Raw genomic sequence first — 19,994 nt, 5'->3', positions numbered from 1 at the left:
AAATGACTTGCTCAAGGTCATACAGTAGCCAAACGAGCTATGAAAGAATCAAACCCTATACCACGGGAACTTCAGCTCACAGCCTTAACCCTATGCACCAGCTGCAGGACAAAATTTGGCTTGTGCTTATGACCAAGACACACATACTGCTTCATTTGGAGCTTCTCTGGTGGGCAGTATACAAATGACTAATATATCTTTCATCATAAATAAGCGCTATTGAAATGGATTATTGCAGTGATAAATAGTAGGAGTTAGTGTTGCATTATTTTAAATGCCCCTGACATTTACACAATGTGGTTGCATTTCATTTTTATCACAGAATAGAGTTATGTTGCTTTCCCATTTTCCATTTACCAAATGAATTTACACTACAGTTCCAAATGTTGCTGTCTGGAAACATTTTAAATTACTCTGCCTTGTTTTTGTTTTCCCATCATCATACATTTCAAAGCAAAATGTCAGAGCTTCACCCATACACATTTCTTGTTCCAATGTGCATTAATATGTATTGTCAAAACAGTGATACTTTTGTTATTTATTGCACAAACACAGTTATGGAACAACTTTCTATTAGTAAAGTGCCATAAATACATGATTTGCAGAATACAGACATAGCACATTATCATTAATATTAAACATATTGTCTTGCAGAGTGAACCTGAAACCAAATGTAGTGCCATTTTCTTTCTTGGTAACCTCTGCCAGATTTTTTTTTTTTTTTTTTTTTTTGCATTCAACACTGAAGTACCAAATTTTGCTTTCCAGAATAGTATTAAAATGCCATATTTTGTTTCCAGTCATTATAAAGTACAAAGAAAAATGTTGCAGGTCTTCTCAGAAAAATGCTTCCTATACCTGTGTGCATTAATATGTAATGTACAAAGCAGTGCTATTTTTACTGTCTCTTACACAAACATAAGAAAGGAAACAAACTGTGTGGAACAGCATTCTGTTAATGCAGTAACTTTAATGCAGTCACTTTATGTTGTTTTATACAACCCTCCAGCATGTATCATAGAATAGCATTTGTTTTCAAGTATACTGGTGGGTGTGTCTTCAAAGGTTGAGGATAGAAACCGTAACCACTGGAACAGTGAGAATGTAAGTGCGAACAGGGGGAATATTTACCAATTTAGAGATTGTGGTACTTTGTCCATAGGTAGTTACTATGTATGCAGTCCTGGAGACTGTAAAGGAGCCTAGCTCAAGTTTGCCAATTGCCAAAAAACATTCCATGATTAAGTGACGTGCTCAAGGTCACCGAGTAGGCAAACGAAGGTGGGAAGTTTCAAACCCTATACGTATCACACAGGGAGCAGCTCATTACCAAGTCAGAGGTTTAGTCCTTTGCACTAACTGACAGACCATTCTGCTTTGGGCACTGACGGCATATGGCATGACAACAAAACAGAGTGAATCCCCCTCCCCCCCGCCCCATATTTATTTAGAATAATAAACATCTGGTGAAAAAAACATGGTCGAAGGACAGACTCAGTAGGATTGCCTCCAGTGATGAGAATTCTTAAAAAAAATGTTATAATGTGTAGCTTCCAGTGGATCGAGGATATATAAAGCACTGTGATTCTGCAAATCTGAGAATAAATTCAGTTGTGCAAGTACAATATAACAGCATTATTCACTTAATCTGCAATTAAACATCTTACTTTAAAAAAATATATAAATTCATGGACCACTCAGAAGCTGAAACCCTCGAAAATCTCCCACAAGAAAAGAACAGTTTAAAACTGAATATAAAATCTGAGCCCACGTTATAATACCAGCTCCTGTGTTCTTAGCACAAACTACTATACCTATAGCTGCAGTACCATTAATATATTAACTCGTTACTAGGCTGACCACCTCTTAGCAGCAGCAAAAACATGTTAAAGCAATCACCCCCAAATGCTGTAACACAGACTACACTGAACACATTTTATAAAAGTCATGATGTTCATCATATTGATCTCTGCAACAGTGTTCATCATATTGATTACTGCTGCAGTAGTGTAAGCTAGATGGGTTATATCCTGCTAAGGATTTTAACTGCCAGCCAGCTTCCAAAGCTTCAGTGTACCTTCTACACCCCTAACCATTAGGCAGCTTGAGCTGAACTGCCTAAGAGACAATGAATTTTTACCATTTCTGAATTTTACCAGCTTGTGATGCTTAGAGGCATCAATTTTAACTTGACCATGGGAAAAAAACTACCGGTCCCATGGTCAGTCTTTCTTCTAGCCACAAAAAGAAAAAGTTAACCAGATATCCATTGCCACCACAGCAGGATAGCTTTTGCCTCAGCTGAAAGGTAGGTGACTCTGCTGTGGCCAAAGTTGTTTTCTCAGATCACTCATCCTTTTCCCCAAATCCCTCTGGTGAAGCACATACAGCCACTAATGACTGGGGGTTAGCTATGTTCTCTGCAGCTGTTGGAGTCCCCTTAGTAGGCATGGGAAGGCCACTCTTGTTGGTCTTGAGAGAAGGGACAGGGAAGGTACCCCTGCTTAGACAGAATGCTGTGCCCATCCCTGGGGAAGCTGTCACTGCTATTAACAAACCCGTTTCTCTAACTTTCCTGTCAAAAAGAAACAGAAAACTAAAAATTTTTATCTTCTTCTGCACCAGTTTTACTGAACAGAAGTAGTTTATTAGGTCTGGCTTACGGTCTTGTACAGGCTATTGCCTCTTCTTATAGGGTAATTTATGGTAAAAGAAAAAGGGATTCCTCTTTTTTGAAGAGGTCAAGCATTTGAATCTTTACAGGAGTGTGATGGGAAAGATGCTGGTTTTCTCATCAGATTTCTGACTCAGACACAGAGGAGAACATTGTATCTGATTCTCCCTGTGTGGAATTCTCTTTCTCTATGACAATTTCCAGAATGTGCCAGTGCTTTCATTGGGAGAATACTGAAATCTGATGCTCTCTATTCCATCTGTTCCTCAACAGTTGGATATTCAGATCTTACATCAGATCTGACTTTGGCCACTCTAGAGTTTCGATCCAAAACTCAGACTCCTCTTGTTACCCATAATTCCTTCCTGCCCCTGAAGTTACCTCAGATCTCATTTGCTGCTCATTTAATACAAATGTGATCTCCACTGTTCAGGCCTGTCATAGCTAAGTGCAAGTCCTTTTTTGAAGATTCTTGAATATTTTTTAAGGTTTTTGATATTTCTATAACTTACTAGTTTTTTTTTTTTCACTTTACCAACTTTTTACCTGTAAAATTGACTTTTAAAGGTAGGGGGTTCTATTCATCATCCTCTCTCTCTCGTGCACATATGGTGCTGTTTTTGTCATTACTGAGTATTGGTGGTGTTTTTTCTACTATTATAAGTTAATAGATGTTTAGCATTTTTCTGTCATAGTGTAGGATATTATACTGTATCTGAGTGATGTGTATTTTAAAATTTATTGTAGAATTGTTGTAGTGTTTGCTGTGCACTGGGACTTTTCACAGGATGTCCCACAAACCTTCTGGCTTCAAAAAATGTGTGCACCTGCAAATATTGAATTTGAATTCAAACACTAAATATGTGTATTGTCTTGGAGCTCCGCAATTGGGTGAACAGTGTTCCACCTGTACTGCTTTTGGTCCTTGAGCCATTATGGCATGCAGGAATAAGCTCTTCCTAAGGGGACTTTGCTCTGTCCCCTTCAGGGGATTTGTCCCTTTCTCATCTTTCTGCTTCTGGAGCTTCCCCTCACTCAGAAAGCCTACTGACAGACATAAGGGTGAGAAAAGTGGAGACAGACTTAAGGAGAAATCTAAAGAGACCAGGAAGCATTCTTCCTCTTCTCCTTCTTTGTCTCCAGTGCCAAAACTTCCAAAATCTTTGGATCTGACCCCCATCTTGGATCTGATAGTTACCATATCCAGTCCCCATCTGCTGCCGGAGCTTATGTTCTTCCCAGAGCCGATTTCCCCAGACTGTGTTTTCCTTTGTTATGGTAAAGGGTCTTTTACTGGTCTTCCAGACCCCCATCCACAAATTCATCTCTTCAGTCAGTATGGTCTACCAGAAGCCTATATGAAGAGGATGTGGATAAGAAGATGAGCAAGTTTCTCAGGACCCAGATCCTGTTGGGGGTTCTCCCAGCTGTGAGAGAGCATTCTCCCTTTCTGTTGAGACTTTCTCTTCCACACTCCAGTCCAGTTATCTCTCATAGGATGTTCTTGAGTCCTGATCCTTCTCATCTTATCCCTTGGGACATCTGGCCCCATCAAGCCTCGAGACAGTCCATCTTCAAGATTCATATATCTTTTCTTAGTCTTCAGCAGAACATCCCAGCATAGAAGTTCCTTAGTAGCGTGCATGCAAGAGGAGGCATGCCATCTCCCGTAAGGAGTAATTAACTGAAGACACTGACTTTGATGAAGGGAAGGGGTCCCCCAAATGCCTTCTTAAGAAATTCTCATTATCAGAGATTCTTGAGCTATTGAGAAAGACAGGTGGGTTTTCCTCTGAAGCCTATTCCCAGGAGGAGTCAGTCTTTCAAGAAGCCTTTGTGACTGGGCCAGCTACTTCTTGTGTGGCCCCAGCTGCTGATGAGATAGTCAACCTATTCTCAAAGTGGGCATGGAAGGACCCAGACATGGCAGCATCTATTCCATGCAAGCCAAATAAATTCTTAGTATCATCTCAAAGATCATCTGCATTGCAGCAAGCGTCTCTCAATTAATTCCATGGTGGTGGTGGTGGCGACAACCAAAAACAAGTTTGCTGAAGATAGCTGTTCTGTCTGTCCCTCTAACAGTGAGATCAGGGAACTGAACAGATTTGGGAAGCAGGTTTACTCTTCAGCAACCTTCATACTGAAAATGTTGAACTAACTGGCACATGTAACATGTTTCCAAAGGGATTTAACTAAGGAGCTCTCTCAGGGTCCATTTCTGTAGAGAACAAAGAAAACTATGGACTCACTGTTGGCCACTCTTTAGTCCTTTTTGAACATCTCAATGTGCCTCATTTAAAATGCAACTAAGAGCATGTTGAGAGACATGCTTGGATATGCTTGGATGATTTCACAAAGCACTTCAAGATGTCCTTTGTTAATTCCATTGATGGCTCAACACTGTTTGGACTTAAAGATCAAGACACCCTCTCCAGAAGTGAGCAATATGGGAAAACCCTATCTGCCACAGGAATAAAATTTTTAACCCCCAGATGTCTTTCTCAAGGATACAGAAGGGACAGAAGAAACCATAGTTCTGTAAGTCTCAAAGGTTCTCAATTGATACTTCTGGAGATAGACTCCCTTTGGGCAGAGCAGAGAATGATAACAGTGGACATTACCCCCATGGTAGAGGTGGTCCGCAAAATCAGGGCTTCCAGGGTCCTTTCTCTGAGAGGCCCTACCATCTCTTCTGAGTGGTTGCTCAACTACCACACTCTGGAAGCAGTTGCAGGCACTTGTCTCTGCATCCCAAGGCTTGGACATTTATCACAAAAAACGTGGGTGAAACAGGTCATAACCACAGCCTTCTGAATCCCCTTTCTGTGTTATTTTCTATTGTCAAGAAAAATCTCCAGAGTTCCATCCTCCCAAAGAAAAGAAGCAGTTTAGAGGTAAAAGAGCTGCTAGACAATCAAGTTGTCCAGGATCTCCCACCAGATAAACTTGGATCTGGAACTTACTGAAGATTATATTTGATACCAAAGAAGAACAGGAACCTCAGGCCAATTTTGGACCTGATTCATTTAAATCAGTATGCCAAACAGATGAAGTTCCAAATGATTTCAGTGCAGTCCATTCTTCCATTGTTGACAAAGGATGATTGCATATGCTTGGTAGACCTTCAGGACATGTATTACCACATTAAAGTGGACAGGCACTCCAGAAGGTTTCTCTGCTTCCATCTGGGATCTAGTCATTTCCATTTCAGAGCTCTGCCCGTTGGTCTCACCACAGCCTCCAATGTATTTCACAATGTGTATGGCAGTTGTCACAGCTCACCTCAAACTTCAAGGGTTACAAGTGTTCCTGAACCTGGGTGACTGACTTATCACTGCTCCCACCAGGAATCTTCTTATCTGTGCAAGGAACTCCTTTCTTCAACTTTGTAATGAGCTAGGCATCATAGTGTACTTGGCCAAGTTTTAGCTCCTTCCTCTTCAGAAAATAGAGTTTATCGGAGCACACCTGCACATGAAAGACCAAATATCAGGAACTCTATAGAGAAAAGGATTGCCACCCTCCACAAACAGGCCTTAGATGTTCTTCCTAGTCAGAAACCACCAGCAAGACTGATTCTTTGCCTCCATAAATGTATGTCTGCCTCAATATTCCTGGACCCTCTCACCAGGTATTGGATGAGAGTTCTTCAGCGGACACTTTCATTTCAATGGTCTATTGGATATCAGCCCATGAATTTCCAAGTTCTTCTCATGAACATTTACAGAACACACACATAATGGTGGCTTGAATCACCAAAGGTCTCCTAAGGTCGTCCTTTTGTTCTTCTAACTCCTCCCCATGCCACAGTATCCATAGATGCCACCCAACTAAGGTGGGAGGGTACTTTATGTGATGGACTTTTCCAGGTAGGTGGCCCCTTCTGAGGCTAGTCATAATATCAACATCCTGGAGATGAGGGCACTCCTAGTGTTGCATGCCTTCTAGGACTCCCTCCCTGTGGGAGTGATAACCATTCATATGGACAACATGCCATTAGTCTGGTTCATCAACATGTTTGTCCCTGTTATGTTGAGAGGCTATGAAATGTTCACAATGAGCAATATCTTCCCACTGCTTTCTTGTAGCAAGGCATATCCCAAGTGAATCTAATGTTCTGGCAGCCAGGTTGAGCATGTCTATCATTTTCCTTCACAAGTAGTCGCTTTATCTGGTGGTGGCGGAACAGATTTTCTGCTGCTGGGGTAAACTATGTTGCAATCTCTTTGCCTCCCTTTAGAAAATGAAGTACAGCAGGTATTTTACCCTAATCTCACAGGAAAAGGAGTCACTGAGGAATGCTCTGACTACCTTTTGCCCCTCCCCTTATCCCAAAATTCCTGCAGAAAGCCTTGATGAGGAAGTTCACAGTCATCCTCATTGCTCCATTATGGCTGCCACAAGTGTGGTTTCCCTTCCTTTGTCTTGAACTGTTAGATGCTCTTTGGGTACTGAATCCCAGTCCATATCTCTCATTCATCCAAAATGCCTCAACTGGACATTCAAGCCCTCCAGTTGACTGCTTGGCTTCGCCACTTCCAGTTATGGCTAGTCAGTCAATGTTGTCCTCCCAGATAATTCACATTCTTATTTAAGCACAAAGACCATCTACCAGTAAGCTAAACAAAAGCAAGTGAAAAGATTTTAATTTTGGACTTCTCCTAGAAAGCTAGATCCTTTTTTTTTTTTTTTTTGGCTAGGTACTCTGCTATTAAAGTTCAGTTAGTAGCCATTTCAAGTTTTCATATTGGAGAAAATCAGTCTTCTATCGTTTCCATTAAATTATCCAAGACTATCCTCAAAGATACCTTCCTTCTCAGACTTCCCCTTAGGAATCCTGCTTCCTCTTGGGATATCGACGTTCTCTTACAAGCTTTGGCTAGACCTTCTTATGGCAGTTACTTCAGCTCAGAGAGTATCAAAATTGCAAGCCCTTTCTTGCAAACCTCCTGATCAGGTTTTTTATAAGGACAGAGTGACACTGCGAACTAACCCATTTTTTAAGACAAAGATATCTACAATCTGTCAATCTTTTAGTTTTATTTCCCAAATTTGCCAACAAAGGGGTGTGTGTGCGCTGCATTGTCAACTCCATTTTTACCTTCACAGTACAAAGAAAATGAAAAAAATCTAATCAACTGTTTATCACCTTTTCCACAGCCAAACTAGGACAATGAGGTTATAAGATGACTCTTTCTAGATACGTTATCTGACTGCATTTCGTATGTATACAGAGAGGAGGGATTGACATTTTCCATACCCATTAATGTATACTTGACTAGATCTGTGGCTGCTTCTATTGCTTTCTTTTTAAGAGTTATCATTGTTGATATTTGTGGTGCAGTCACTAGGTCCAATGTTCCTACCTTCATTTCTCATTATGAATTGGACTTACACTCCAGAGATAGGGCTACTATTGCTTCAGCTGTCCTCTCAAATATCCTTCCATGAGCCCTCCCAAGAGTTTCATTATCTGGGGACTTTGTCACAGCCATTGAAGAACTGTCATAAGAGACAACATCAGATACAAAAGTTACATAGTTATAATGATAGGTGCTTGTTGTCTGCTTCTGTCCTTCCTCAACTTCTCTCCTTATTCTTCCTTCCATTATTATTTCTTGGTTCCTGTTATGACTGTACTGCATTTTACCTGGTTCTGTTGATATACACTTCAAGTCCCAGAACAGAGATTGAGTTACTGTACTACATTTATTGAATTTGTTCTCTGAGAAGAGGTGTTTTTATCACTTAGTTAGTGTTTCGGCAAGCAATCTGAGGTAACTACAGTAGCAGGAGTGGATTTGGAGTAAGGGGAGGAGCCTGAACTTTGGATCCAAAGTCTGGAGTAGCCAAAGCCAGATCCAAATACCCAACTGTTGAGGAAGAACAGAAACAGACAAAACAGATCTATCATTATGCTAAGTATACAACATTCATGTGTCTCAGTCCCTCAGAAATACTGTGAGTTGTTACAACTGGAATTCCCACAACATTCACCCATGCCCCCAGTTTTGTCACTATTGGAGGATGTGTTTGTCACAGCCTACAGTTTCCCTGGCAGCCAACTTGCTGCACATAAGAAAACAGAGAGAATGGCAGGCTCAGGTGTTAAGGTTTTTTTTGATTAATTGTGAAATTCATTGTTTAAAGTGTGTATATGTCTGTGTAGATCTGCTTCCTGGGCTGTTGCCACTGGGACTGTATTGAAGAGGTTGGCTTGGCTGCATGCATTTTCAAAAGCTCCAGAAATTTTGAGTTTCCTTTAGACAGAGATTTAGTATTTGGTCCTTCTGTTGCAGAGGTTATTGAAAAATGCAAACTGATTCAAAGGATTTCTAACATTTTTCAGCCCTCCTTTAAGTTTTCAACCTTTTTTTTTTTTTTGCTCCCAAAAATAAAGTAGGAACTCCACAAAACAAAGGACAGTAAAATAAGGCAGAATATAAGGGACCTTGTCCCATCCCCCTGTCCCCCCCACACACATACCATCTTGGCAGCCCCTTTCACCTTCTGGAAAGTCCGAATCTTCATTTCTCTTTTTGGCAACATATTGTTTCATGCAAATCTAAACCAGTTGGTGGTAGTGCCCAAGTTCAAAAGATGTTCTCATCATTACCAGTTTCCCCTTCTTCCTCATTTGAGCTATTTTTTTAACTTTACATTGAAAAGATTCACATCACATTCTTATTCATCCAGACTTCAGATGTTTCATAAGGATTTATGCATCTGGGTCACGTGACTTCTCTGTTTCTCCCTTAGGGCTATCCACTGCTCCAAGAGTGTTCACGAAGTGTCTATCTCCTGTTATAGTCCATTGCAGGCTGCATGATATCCAAATATTTCTATATTTAGATGACTTGCTTATCTTTTTGGAAACTTTTTCAAAGTGTCAGGACCCTCTCACTTGAGGGAGAGATCTCCTTTGCAAGCTGGGATTTCAACAGAACATTCAAAAGTCTTTTTCAACTCCATCACACAAGATTGTATTCCTGAAGTGTATGCTAGACATATAAGTACAAAGAGCATTTCTTCCAGAGGAAAAAATAAATCTATATTTAAATCTATTTCAGGGGTTTTCCAGTCAGACTTTGACAATGTAAATACCTCAGGTTTCTGGGTCTCATGGCATGGATTATTCTAATGATTCCTCTGGCAAGACTCCACATGGGAAAAATAAAATGGAATCTGAAGTCTTCTTAAACCCAGCACCAACACCCATTATCTTTTCAGATTCCATTTCTGGAATTTGTGAGAAGAGAAAAAACTTGGTGGAGACATCAAATCTCCCTGAATTCAAGTTTTCCTTTCTCCACTCTTGCTCCAAAACAGTCAGTCACCATGGATACCACAGACTTTAGCTGGGGAGCAGTATCAAAGGGGAAAACAAGTGTAAGGTGTCTGGGACAACCAAGACAGATCAGAGGACATTCATATAAACAAAATGCTTGTTCTTATCAAGGCACTCAATTCTCTGAACCACCATTAATCCCAAGGACCTCTTCAGGTAGTTACAGACAATACCACAGTGATGTGACACTTTCCCAGATTTCTAGCATTCTGTGTAGCAAGTGAGAATCAGATCTTACACTTAGGCAGACTGGCTGTATTAGCATGGTATATTACAGTGCAATTTCACTCTACAGGTATCATACATTCCATCAGAGGAAAAATTGTGAGGCAGACAAGCTGAGCAGGACAAAGGCAGACCCTCATAAATGGAAACTAGATCAGGATCTTCCAATATTTACTCCATCTGTGGGGAGATCTTCAATTAAATTCATTTTTCATATTTTCCAGAGCTACTATATGTCATGCTTTGCTTGGACCATCCTCCAGGGGCTCCTGGACCATTTTCCTTCCTCCTCCCGCATGTTCTATGCTATGTTAATCTACCCATTTAGTTTAGGCTGCTGCAGCAGTGATCAATATGATGAATATAGTACAGTTCTGCACGTAACTTACCATAACAGCAGATATTTAAATGATCACTACTGCAGTATCCACTCCATCCCTCCCTCCCTCAGTCTAACTTGATTTTTGATGAATTTTTATGCCAAGATGAGGACATTTTGTTTTTGTTATAGGTTCATAGGTGCTTACTAGGCTAACGACTGCAAGGGCCTTTTTAAGCCTAGCCATGCATCCCAAATCTCTGACAAGTTCTGATACCCCTGATAAGTGTAAGCATGGACATAGGAGATTAACCATTTACAGGTTAAGTGTTTGCATTAGAGACATAGGTGCCAAACCAGGGATGAATTTCCTGTTTCCCATCCAATTGTCCAAGTTGCACTTGAAATGGGTTAGGAAAGGACTCTGCTTCACATGGAAGGGAGCCTGTTCCGTAGACATGGTAGTCTCTGGGATACATACCATATCTCTCCAGCAGGTCCTGTTTATATCACAGGCAATGTTTAAGTCTTTAGAATGGGAAATTCTGGTACTGTTTGTTTTGTGGATATGCAGGAGATCCGTCAGAGTGGGGTCTGACAGTGCTCTGTATGCCAGGCATAGATCTCCCCTCAAAAGCCTGTAGGAGACAGAATACATGGATAGGCCCTTGAGGCAGTCTGCATAGGACGTATTACTTATGCCCTGTATTCTTTTAGTAAGGAACCTCTGTGGACATTCCAGTTGTTGGTTATGCCTGGTTAGGTACATACTAAAGGGGGCGTTGTACTCAATGATAGGTCTGATGAATGCCGAATACAGTGGAACAATGAATTCTTTGGACTTACATGCCATACCTTTGTTTATAAGTTACACAACATAGAATGATTTTCTCACCACTGTAGACACGTGATGATCAAAGGCTAGATTGCTATCTGTATGTGTCCCTAAGTCCTTGACTACTGGGTCAACTCTAAGGGGTGTGTTGTCAGTATGATAGTTATCAGGGATGGAGGACTTCCAAAAGGATACTATTATGCATTTCTTGGCATTTAGTTTTACTCCATGGCTCTGACACCAGTTGTTTGTTTGTGTCAGCCCCTCCTGGAGAACATTTGTGTCATGTGAGATTCAGTGACAGCTCCTAATTTGCAATCATTTGCAAATTTAGTCAGTCAGAGACCACTGACATTGACCTTGACTTCTGAGAAGTAAATGCCAAAAAGGAGCGGTCCAAGGACTGATCCCTGAGGGTCTTCACTTGTGACTGGCCTCTTTGTAGAGGTGGACTCCCCAATTCTAACTTCCTGGGTCCTGTCTGTGAGCCATTTGGCTGTCTACTGGGTGACATACAGGTACCTAACCTCTTGAGTTTGTCAGCAATGCCCAAGTGGGGTATTGTGTCAAATGCCTTGGCCAGGTCAAGGTAGGCAGTGGGAACAAATTTACCCTCATCCATTGCTTTGGTGACCTTCTCAAAGAAGTCCACCAGGTTGACTAGGCATGATCTCCCCTTGACAAAACCAAACTGGGTTGGGTCCAGTGTCTGGAAGTTTACTATATCTCTATTGATTATCTCCATGATAATTCTTTCCATGGCTTTACATATAAGACTAGTGAGACTTATGAGTCTATAGTTTCCAGGGTTTATATATAGCCCACCTTTGGGCAGAGAGATGACTGTTGCCTTTCTCCAGTCATGAGGCATGAAGCCTTTTTGGAGGCTATAGTTAAATAGTAATTCCAGAGGCCCTGATTGGTCATGTTTCATGCTATGTAGAAAGCATCCTGGGATATTGTCTGGGCCTTTTGATGCAGTGCTCTTGGTCTTAGAGAGACCTTAGAGAATTTGATGTCTATGCAGTCACTGAAACATGGTTTAAAGCTGCAGAGAGCACACCAACAGTGCAAGGTTATAATGCCTTCCACACATTTAGACCATGTACTTCACAGGTAGGGACTAAAGGTGGAGGTGTCTCTATTTACATAAAAAATAAATATACTTCAAGGCTGCTCAAACAGGACAATGCACTTGAGCTACTCCATGTTCAAATCACCATAGGTAAAATCCAATACCACTTTCTTGCAAGCTATAGGTCCCCGTCTATGACCTAGGAAACCCATACCATGCATTTAAACTTATTAGAAATACTAACCATTCAACCAATAGTATATTCTTAGGTGACTTTAATTACCCCACTACTAACTGGGAATCCTGTATGACACTAAACGTATATGCACAGAGATTCCTGGATTTTGTAAACACAAACTCCCTGGACCAGATAGTCAATACACCAACCAGGAGTGCAACCATATTCCCAACAATATACCCTCAGGGCTTGGCCTCCTGTCAGTTGGCATGAAAGCTGTGCTTGAGCTGCCTAATGGGTTGGGCAGGTAGAAGGTGCACTGAAGCTTTGGAAACTGGCCAGCTCTTATATTCTTAGCAGGATATTTCCCATATAGATAGGGCTACTGAAGCAGTGATCATTCAAACATCTACAATTAAGGGAAGTTTACTTACACAGTTGTACTCTATTAATGAACAACCACAAGCAGCTACATCTGCAAAATGTTGTGTAATATTGTGAAGCCAATTCTGTCTGTAGAAAAGGAATTTTAAAAACTTCCAAAAGTAGCAAAGCACTTTATTTACAGTGGTGAATGTAAATTTAAAGACTCAAGATTGGAACAATAACAGCAGTGCAGCATGCATGATAAAGTTAAACCATTTACTACTTGCCCTGTCTATTTTTGCTCATGCTCTTACCCCTTCAGAAAGCTTTAACACTCAGATAATACATTTAAACCAAATTTTACAAGTGAGACTAAACACAGTAACTATTCTGTTTGTAATATTTTGTAAACAACTTACAATGTTTCACCAACTACTCAATTTACACATACGGTGTCAGCAACATTTTATTCATCTAGCTGAGAGCTTTCATATGAGGTTAAGGAGTTCTGTGTTACTTGGTTGTTGAGATATTTAGAAAAATGGGAAAATTATACCTATATAAATTGATATAATAAAAACAACAGTTAATATCTAGTTACCTACACTAGATAGAGGTCAAATACTAATGCAGTTGAGTTTGCCATTGTGTAAGCCTTAAGATTAAATCTTTTAAAACCTTGTACATCACATAGGTTTGGAATTATTGAAGCAAATATGAGCAAGAAATATTTGATGCCTATAAGCGTCAGTAGGAGTTAACTGCAGAGTCACCTGGAGGTGTCACTCAGATGTAATGAGTTAAGTAGACAAGCCAACAAGCTAAGTAGAGCTTCATACTACTACTACTACTGTGCATCTTACACTGGTGGAAGTCTTAACTGCTGTCCTTTCCTCAGATGGTTTACCATGATTTCAAAGTCAGCCATACAGTTTTGAAACTGAAAAGGGAAAAATGGAAATCATTACCAATATTGCAGTGAACTATAATTTAACTGAAACACCCAAAAGAAAAAACTGCAGAACTGCAGGGAGATGTCAATTACTGCCCACCAGAAACTAAAACGTTTTATTTCATTGTGTGAAACAACTGCACAAACACTAAAGTAAGGCAGAAATAGCAACATTGCATAATGCATCTTTATAATAAAGAACACATCACCTTGCTAAAAACAAAATATCTGGGGTTCATCTAAAACCACATGTGGACGTACAAAGCTGATATGAGTATTTCTTTGCGTGTGCTGTTTCTCAGTGCTATTTATCAGTTCTGTGCTGCATTTATTGATTTTGATAAATATATCACTGCTTTTCAGTCATCACTTGTTAAAGAAACTCCATAGGTTTGTTACTGTACTGCTCTTTGGTCATTTTAACAGTTTTACAGTATTTCATAAGCTCCTCTGAGACTGGAAACATTGTTCTGAGTTTGCCAAAATATTTCTAAGCTTTGCAAAAGTTTTCTCTGTAGAAATTCTCCATTTGCATAGATTTTTCTGTATTAGGAAACTTTTCTCAGGGTTGAGAACTTGTTTCCAAGGATTCCTGATACTGCAGGAGTTTAGCAATTGAGCTCAAAACTAGTTTGTTTTACATTGAGGGTTTTTTCTGGTGGGAGCAGAGGGCTGATTCAACCCATTCGAGTTCGAAACTGCTGATGGAAGGCTTATTGTGTGTTTCTCTGACTGACCTGAGGGCTTAATGGTATAAAAGTCATTCATCTTGCTGGTATTTCTATATTTAGGAACATTTCTCACTGTTGAGAACTTACTAAAGCATTTGTTACAGCACTTGAAAGCAAAACCAATTTGTTTTACCATAAGAGTTTTTTTCTGCACTCTGTTGGGAGGTGAAGGCTGATTCAACCCATCTAAGACAGGAACTGCTAGTGGAAGGCTTATTATGTGTTTATCTGATTGTTCTGGGTGCTTAACTTTGTAAACAGTATTCATCCTGCTGGTATAAAAGCCTTACATTTTTGTGAGACTGTGTTCATTTATTTAGAGCTTCCCTGTGCCTGACTTAGACACTTGTGACTACAAGACTGTAGGTTCATCTAAAACCATCTGTGGACCTAGAAAGCTTATATAAGTATTTTTTTTTTGTATTTGCTCTATCTCAGTGCTATTTAACAGTTCTGTGCTACATTCATTGATCTGATTGAATTTATCATTGTTTTCAGCCTGCACTTGTTAAAGAAACACCATTTGTTTGTTACTGTACTGCTCTTAGACCCTTTTAACCCTATTCTGGTATTTCCTAACCTCCTGTGATACTATAAATGTTGTTCTGAGTTTGTCAAAGTTCTCCTGAGTTTGCCAAAATATTTCAAAGATTTGCAAGGTTTTTCTTTGTTTGTAGACACTCATTTGCATATACTTTTCTGTATTTGGGACCTTTTCTAAGGGTTTGTGAACTTATTGCCAAGGATTCCAGATACTGCAGGAGTTCTGCCTTTTGTTGTAAAGCATCTGTTACTGTGCTTGAGCTCAAAACCAGGGCTGATTCAACCCATCCAAGTTGGGAACTGCTGGTGGAGAGGTTATTGTGCTTTTATCTGATTGACCTGTGGGCTTAATTTTGTAAAAGTCATTCATTCTGCTGGTATCTCTGTATTTGGGAACATTTCTCGGGGTTGTGAACTTACTAAAGCATCTGTTACTGCACTTGACCTCAAAACCAGTTTGTTTTACATTAAGAGGGTTTTTTCTGCACTCTGGTGGAAGCAGAGGGAAGATTCAACCCATCTGAGCTGGAAATGGCTGGTGGAAGGCTTATTGTGTATTTATCTGATTGGCCTGATGGCTTAACTGTGTAAAATTCCTTCAACCTGCTGATGCACAAACGCGGTTACCAGTGCCATGTAAATTACTACGCAAACCTCTTCATTTTAAAATCATCTATAGGAAATTCTCACTATAATCTCCCACTGTTCATAGCTGCTCAAAGAGCTGCCATTTTGTGCAGAGGGCAGTACCACTGCAGGTCATTCCCTCCAGTACAGCTCTTTTGAATGTGTACCTTTAACTCCCACTGGATGTGGCTTGAGGCTTTAAAAAAATGAAGATATCACCTTACAGTTCTAACAAATACTCATTGACAAAGGTCAAATGTCAGTGCAGTTGTTTGCCATCATGTATGCTTCAAGATAAAATATTCTGATACCTTGTACGTAGCATGGTTTTGGAATTATTCATTCAAATATGAACAAGCAATATTTGACACCTAAAGGTGCAGTAGGAGGTAACTGAAGAAATGCCTGCAGGTGCACTTGGCTGGAATGAGTTAATAGCATACCATTAAACACTCTCACTTAGACCTTTAAGTGACTGTCCTGTACTACTTCCCATCTACTAAGGATCTGGTATAATGGATAGGTACTTCCCTGTCATCTCTGTTTCTGGCCTGTTGGATATGGGCATCCTGAGGCAGTGTAGTAACTGCCTCATGTTCACTGACTACCATTTAATTTTAGAACATACAAACGCAGTGTGTGAGAGATGTAGATACACAATGTCATTGGAGGGAAAACTCTCACATACACACATGAGAAATGCAAACCAGGTTGTCAGTGTTACACCCAAAACATTTACTACCAACACTAAGGAACAAATGCATAGACCCAGATATGTGGAGGTACTCACTTGTAATCTACCCAAACATCCAAGACCTCCTAAAAGCATCTCTTAGTGACCCCTTGCACACTCAAAAAAGATAGCAACTCACATAACACATAACTCTGAAAATCCTGGTTCCAGGCGCATAAGGCAACACACCACACAGCTAAACATTCTAGATCTGATTATGTCATTTTCATTCGTTCCTCAATTAATGGGGTCAGATCCATTTTGGCCATTTTCTTCAGATTCTATGATTTGACTCTAGAGCTCCTCCCTTACCCATAATGCAACAGATAACTGTATTATCTTGGATCTCATTTGCTGCTTTTCAAGATCCTATGGGATTGTGATTGCTTGAGCTCCTTGTGGGTTATAGTGAGTGGATAGTTTGTATTTTCTATATAGTTTTCTATGTATATTTTCTATGTTCCCCTTTATGTACTAAGACTATCTCCCTTGCCCTTAAAAATATTTCCTTACTGAGTTTCTTCAGTAAACTTTTACCATCATTGTTGATAGCCCATTTCCTTCTGTTTACTTGAAGGTTTGTTTGTTCTTCTTTCGGCTTTTCCCGGTTAGGGGCTGCCACAGCGGAACTCTGGTCCGCTAATGATTGGCAGTAGATTTTTTACGGGTGCCGAGGTGCCAACTCGACACCCAACCTTCAACAAAGGCACACCCATTCTACGCATGTCTTTCGAACGCCACTCAACCGCAGGGAGGACATGCAGACTCCACACAGAAGGCACTCCTGCCGAGAATCGAACGGGAGCAACCCTGTTTACTTGAAGGTAATATTTTTTTATTCCAGTGTTAGTACTTAGCTCTTCTTCCCTTTTTCCTGCCTTCCTGTGTAATAAAAATAAAAAAACAAACACAAAAATTTTTTATGCGCACATTTTTCTTGCCCTTTTTTTCTAGTATGATTGATATGCCTACTGATTTCAAAACGTGCACTTCCTGTGGGCATAAGATCCCCATTTCTGATGCCCACAGGGAATGTGTTTATTATTTGGGCCCAGCACATCTGGAACCTCCTGCTCCATTTGTGTGGCCTTTAATGCTACAGCGATAAGTGATAGAAAAAATAAGTTAATTTTAAAAGGTTTCCTTCTGGCCTCAGCTTTTTCTACAGGCACTTTTTCAGGGGTTCAAACTCCCTTCCAAAAATAGAAGGAGCCCAGGGAGCACCATAAAAGCTCACCTGCTAGGTCTCTTCTTTCCTCACCTTCTTCAGAGCCTCCTTAGAACGTTTACAAGACCTCAGATCTGAAGTCCTCAAATCCGCCACCAACTACAGTCAAAACTACTTGGCCCCGTCATCCAAGATTTTCTCTGGATCCAGTATCCCTGAGATTGAGGTCTTCTTTTTTTACTAGAAACTCCCAAAATGTTGTCCAGGCCACCTTCAACTTCCTATTCTGTTAGGTCTTCTTGAAGCCTTTTTGAGTTGGAGGTGGAGCAGATGATGAGAAAATTCCTCATAACACAGATCCAGATGGGGGTTCTCTGGGCTCCACCTCCCATCTGATTTGTGAGCCTTCAATTTTCTTTCATTGTTCTCAGAGCCAAAATGTCGGCATCGGATCCGAGGGGTTGACTTTGACTCTGAAATTTTCTGAGCTGTCACTTCCTCTTGTAGCTTTAGCATTAGATAGCTCAACTCTGACTCCTCCCTCAGAGTGGAGAGTTGGGGAGGCCCAGGGGTTGTCTGCTCCAAGAGTATCAGCTATGGTGGAACTGTCCTCAGCTGCTAGAATCTAAAGAAAAAAACTGAATCAGACCCAAGGATCACATCCAAACCCATTTGTTGAGGAAGAATGAAAATAGACAACACAGATGCATAGCTATGGTGAGTACATAACTTTTATTTATTGGGGTTTCTATTGTAAGACATACTGATGTCTCCCTTACCAGGCTAAACAAGAAGATCACAGTGAGATGTCTGTCTGGAGCCAGGATCCACCAAATCATGCATGCACTTAGGTTTTTAAACCACAAGTACCAGTATGACACGGTCATAGTCCATGTGGCATAAACGACCTAAGATGTACCATACTGGACTACATGAAGAAAGACATGATGGAGCTCTCTGAATATGAGTCCCAGGTGGATATGACTCTAGCTTTGAGTAACATCCTACCTTCACCAATTATGATGCCACAGTACTAGCAAAAAATTATTGACTTCAATAGTTGGTTTAGTTTTTGATGTCACAACAAGGGGATGCAATATCTGTTAGTTTGGGGACACGTGATTGACAAATTATGATGCTTTGCCAGAAATGGTTTGCAGTTGTCACCACTTGGCTTCTTGACACTGGCAACAATATCTATCCCCATAGTGCCTTTTTTAGTCAATGCCAAGTTGTTAAATCCTTCAGCATAAATAAAATCACTCATGACTACCTGAAGGTACTGCTGCTCAGTGCTAGGAGTTTAAATAAAAAGCTGCACTCCCTGGAGGCAGTCCTCACCCTGGAGAATGCACACATATGTGCAGTTATGGAAATGTGGTTCATAACCATGGAAAATAACCTGGCTGTTCTATGTCCAACTAACCATAGGTGCGACCCCTTATCATATCCTTGATTGCTACAGATCCTCTGACATGAATCTGGGAAACCACACCTCCTACCTAAACCTACTTCAATATGTTATCATTCAGTCTAACACCATACTTATGTGTGACCTCAGCTACTCTTCTATAAACTGGGAGACTTATTTGACCCACAATTCACTTGCTCAGAGGTTTTTAGACTTCAGTAATGCAAACACCCTGGAGCAACTAGAACATGGGGGGGGGAGTTACTGCTCCCTCCCGTGCATTAACTCCTCCCTGGTAAGATCTGACTACAAAATTATCTCCTTTAGTATTATACCTAACCTATAACCCCCATCAAACTCCAAACCTGTTAAGAACTTTGTTAAGGCCAATTTCCTCAAACTAAGGGATAGCTTATTAAACTTCTAAGCCTCTCTGAACCTGGATGACACCAAGGCCTACTCTGAGCTGTACACAAAAGCACTGTATAACCACATTCATAGCTGCATAGAGGAAGCATTACTTGTTTGAGTCAAAACTATGATTACTGACAAAAATAAATCACGCTGATGGACCCCTAGCAGAAACAGAGTATTCAAAGAAAAAAAGGAAAAAAAAATCCTCTCCAAAACCAAGAAGGAACAGGAAAAACAGTGCAAAAAGACAATCACTTGTCTAAACAAAACAATTAGAGATCTGGTCAAATCTGCCAAAGCAAACTATGAGGCAAAGATATCTTCCCAGGTGAAAGATAACCATAAGACTTTTTTAATTATGTTCGCAGCGTCAGGGGAAATGCTCAGCAGTG

The 19,994-nt window shown here is 40.4% G+C and overlaps 1 protein-coding gene across 1 annotated transcript in view; it reads left to right on the top strand.

The window, feature by feature from the left end:
* The window catches only part of LOC122808678 (alpha-2-macroglobulin-like), a 2,073,303-nt gene that overhangs the window by 1,226,056 nt on the left and 827,253 nt on the right, over positions 1 to 19,994 (top strand). The gene's annotated exons all lie outside the window — the stretch shown is intronic.

Source organism: Protopterus annectens, chromosome 8.part0 (assembly GCF_019279795.1).
Source record: "Protopterus annectens isolate FY-2018-M chromosome 8.part0, PAN1.0, whole genome shotgun sequence".
In the NCBI taxonomy this organism is placed as follows: Eukaryota; Metazoa; Chordata; order Ceratodontiformes; family Protopteridae; genus Protopterus; species Protopterus annectens.
The sequence above is the reverse complement of the archived record's forward strand: the minus strand, read 5'-3'. Positions and strand labels throughout refer to the sequence as shown.